This window comes from Saccoglossus kowalevskii, chromosome 2 (genome assembly GCF_978046115.1).
Source record: "Saccoglossus kowalevskii chromosome 2, keSacKowa6.1, whole genome shotgun sequence".
NCBI classification, from domain to species: domain Eukaryota; kingdom Metazoa; phylum Hemichordata; class Enteropneusta; family Harrimaniidae; genus Saccoglossus; species Saccoglossus kowalevskii.
Window position 1 is genome coordinate 860512 of NC_140642.1, and position 4489 is coordinate 865000.

Below are 4489 nucleotides of genomic sequence, written 5' to 3' on the forward strand. Positions count from 1 at the left end.
GAGGCTCGTTCATAACTTCGTCCTTCCATAGTGAGACGACAAGTCAGCTGCAACTCCCTGTAGTAGTGCAGCATAAGGACAAACACATCTGTGTCCTCACGTACAACATTTATTCTTTGTACTCCACTTTCAGCAGCCTTAACCATTTGATGTATGATTTTCACATCTGCTTCTTCGTGGCAAGTTTGACGATTTTTTCTGTGGACAATGCCATTCTGAATTGCAACTGGTATAGGGTCAGTAGAGGTAATGACCAGACTGTGATTACTCTGCTCTTCCTGTGCTTTCTGGATCAAGTCCTGACATATCAGATCTATGACCTGTATTCCTTATTCAAGGTTACTGTAAGAACAACTTTCTGAGGGGGCAATGGAGTTTGTAACTGCAGTTTGTATTGTCGGCTCGCTTCATCACCAGCTCAAGCTGCACGCATTCCACTTTTAATGCTGAAGTCGAAGTAGCGATCAAAGATCAGGTATGTGTCCTGGTTGGTCACCCTTTTCATCACATTCCTTGTCAAGTCGCTGACAAAATCTGCCACAGTTCCTTGATTAGGCCAGTTTATAACCCAAAGGTGAGCACAGCCATCTAGTGTTTCTACCTCTTATTTCTCAACCAAGCGATGTGACACAGGCACCTGCAGCTTCTTCTTCAGTGTTGATTTCGTAGTTGCAATTCGCATATTGCCCTCATCATCAAACATGGAGGTAGGAACGGGTGACAGTTCATGTGCAAGGACAGTTTGACTCATTAAATTGGCCAGGCCAGCTCTTTTCAAATGACACAAGTTGACCGCTCTCAATATCCACTGTGTCATGTGCATTCACTGTTTCAGGTGCAATCTGTCCAGTAACAACATTGAATAAACCAGCAGGATGAGCAGTTGGATCCAGGGGATCAATGCAAGTCAGTTTGTCTCGTAGCTTGTCTCTGTCTTTGGCATCCAAAGTGATGCATGATGACTTCTCTTCTTTATGACTTGTCACCTCTTTCTCTCCGACATGTCGTCAATATCCTGAACGATCATGCTGCATGTGTGTATACTGTATGCCCATTGTTTCAGGGTTTCGGGCTTAAGTGTTATGCCTATGATTCTATTTGGACCATGCCCGTAATGCATAAAGGTTGTCTCTATCCACATGTCAGACCAGATCCCGTTCCGGAGTCCTGGCTTGTGACGCATGGTGTGTTCACCTCTCATGAAACACTGAAGTACTTCAGGTGGTAGGCGCTGCATTGTCCTTGGGTAGTACAACTCGTATCTCGCGTAGTTGAAGTGAGCAGAGGCAAAAATTATGGCATCATTTTTTCTACTGCCCAGAGGTGGAGTGGCCAGTCTGCCTCTCGTTATGCCCGCACGAAGACCATCATGATGAAGACAGATTTTATCATGTTCTGAACCCAGAGGCGAGTTGTGATGCTTCTTGAAGAAAGAATTTCAAGTGCTTCAAACATCTCCTCATGACTTTCACATCCTTCCAGATGTGGACGCAACAGTTCTTCTGCCACTAACCGAAGGACTCTAAAGTTCTGTGGGAATTTCTTCCCTCACATGTGTGCCACACCTCCAAAGCATGATTTCATGATATCCTCGAGTCCACTGTCTGCCATCAATACGCCAACACAGCCAATAAAACTCATGAGCATGTACATGTCGCCCAGCCTTGGTATGAAATCCGAGAATCTATCTTGGTAAACTCATTTCACATTGACTGCAACTCAGTAGAGCTGCTGATCATTTGTCATAATAGTAATGTCCTGGCCACATTCCTTTGTAAGACGCTGAGCCTCAGTCATGGCTGTGATCATGGAGTCCGGATGGGTTGGATTCATATCAATCAATGGCAGATACATGGCCTTTGTCGCTGGTTTCACACTCTGCCCTTGTTGTGTTGGAGCCACCAAACTTGATTGGATTTGTGCTTGTAGCAACACACTAAGAGAACGAACTCAAAGTCTAAATAGCGGGCCCTTTCTAAAGCAACGACTTGGTGCACCATTACTTTAAGTGGTAAGACCGAACGATTTACTTCACTGGAAGGCACGTTTGGCTTTTTAGGACCATCTTTGATAATCTGTTCTTCCATCTCATCCTTCCCTATGCGAATAAAAGTCTGCATATTGGCATCATCTCTACCATCCTTATCCACAAACGTTAGTAGCATTGCGAGAGAGTATGTAGATAGGTGCCCATTCTGTGATGAAATCTGAGCATCAAAATTGTCAGAGACAAGTTGAACAAGACAGTCTTCAGCATGGACATGTCCTCTTAACGATGCATTGCTTACAGTTGCTGCTGCTGCCGATATACCTAAGAAATCTAAGAAATTCATCATAGCTGGAAGATACGTTTTTGAATGGCTTTTGGGCGGGAAATTCAAATCTATTAATTTGATCTGAAATTATTTTCATATCATGTGTAATACCATGGGTATTTACACAAGCATGATTTTCCATAATGACCGCCTTAATTAGGATATTAAATATATATTCAGAACAAAATATTTGTGTAAACTTCACTGAAATGGCTTAATCTGATACTTTACCCCTCAAAACATAGGGATAGACACCAAAATTATTTTGATACCATGTGTAGTTAATGAGAAAATGACGAAAACTGGATTTTCCATAATGGCCACCTTAATTTGCATATTGTGCGGATTGCCCAAGGATGACAGAGTGGCATCATCCAGATTCTTAACGAGCACACCTCGGAGGTATAGAAACAGCAAAAAAACTTTGTATGGATCGCACTGCAAGGTTATCCAAAAAACTGGGGTTTGGCAACCGGACTAAGATACATTGGGAAGGATGGGATACAGCCTTAAAGGGTCATTAGCGGCATTTTCAAGTATTGTTTTCATAATTTAAATCCATCTGCAATTTGCTGAAATGATATGTTGGTTGTGTTAAATGAGAATATACTGAACATAAAGACGAAAATAGTGCAAGTTCACCGCGTGCGAACGAAAAATGGTTTTCCCGACGATTGAGACATCGATTTAAATGCCAACTTGCGGCGTACATTCCTAAGAGTTCTGAATGACGTCATCTCACTCGATACTACCAAATAATGGACGACTCAGGTGTCTATTCCGCGGTAAGTATAAACCATCCTATTTCGCTACGTTTTCCAAGGAAAACCGGCACAACTTTTATTGTCGTTGAATTCCCAGACTTTTTCTCTTGCCATGTTGTTCTCACTCTATTTCACTGTTTTTTGGCGACCCCGATCACACTGTACGCCGATCGTGTTTGTCTAGGATGACGCGAATACAACCCAGGGTATACAATTGCATTTCTCAGCGGTTTATCACGTAATAAATGTGTAGACATTAGTGATTTTTATTAAAACCATTGGAATGAAAGTAGACTAAATTATTTTTGTTATTTAGCTCATTGGTCGCTGCCACTGTGTAGCTAGCGATGGGAATGGGTGGAGACATGGAATTGTATATAGAAGTATAGGAATTGAGTATGCTGCAACAGCCTAGGATGAATTATAACTCACTGCTATCGTTATGATACGTTACTATACTACTCCGTGGTTTAGTCATGGTTACTAGAAAAACCGTGGTTTATTTATATTTAGTACATACATTTTATGGACAGAAAGTTTACTTGATTATGTAATAAACCATGTACTTTATGTGAAGGTCATGGTCACTATTCTGCATAAATTACATTATCTGCCAAATCTACTATTCATATTATATGATCTTTTTTAGTAACCATGATGCAACACAGATAAGGATAACCTCAACAAAATTAAACTGTAAATCCCCACACCTAACAATGCTATGCTGTAAAATACTTTATTTTAGCTGGAATTAATTTTCGCTAAAAATATATATATTCTGGGTGTTTAAGCTTTTGTAAGGAGTTTATTTTCATTGATTCTTAATGAGTTGAATGTATAATAAGGGGAAAAACATAATCGCTGGGTTTTAAGCTGTAAACTTATCCTAGCTTATGATATGAGTGATTGTTCGTTGTAAAAAGTGATATTTTTGACTTCTTGTTAAAAACCACAAGTCCGATTGGCTTTGATATCATACACATATAGGTACTACATGTGGACCTTTCTCAGATTTGTTCATTTCATGATGATATATTCAAGTATCAAATTTTGATGAATATTTTTGGTGAAAACAGCAAGTCAGATTGCTTTGATACTATACATATTGTCCATTGTTAGCAGTGGACCTGTCTCAGCCGACAGGCTGCTTGTTTTCAGAAAATCATCTGTTCAGTACTACCTCAAAAAATGCTCAGATGGTTTAAACAATTACTACTGCATTTTCTACAGGCATCAAGCAGTTCTCTGAACACAACAAATGGTGAAAGTGAGCCAGTTCCATATAGAAGGGGGCGTAGAGGTTGTAGCCGTGGAAGAGGTAGTTGTGGAAGGGGAAGAGGTGGACGTTGTAGAGGGCAAGGCCAAATTGTGAGAAATGCTCATGATGCTTTGAGGCTTATTCTTAAAAAA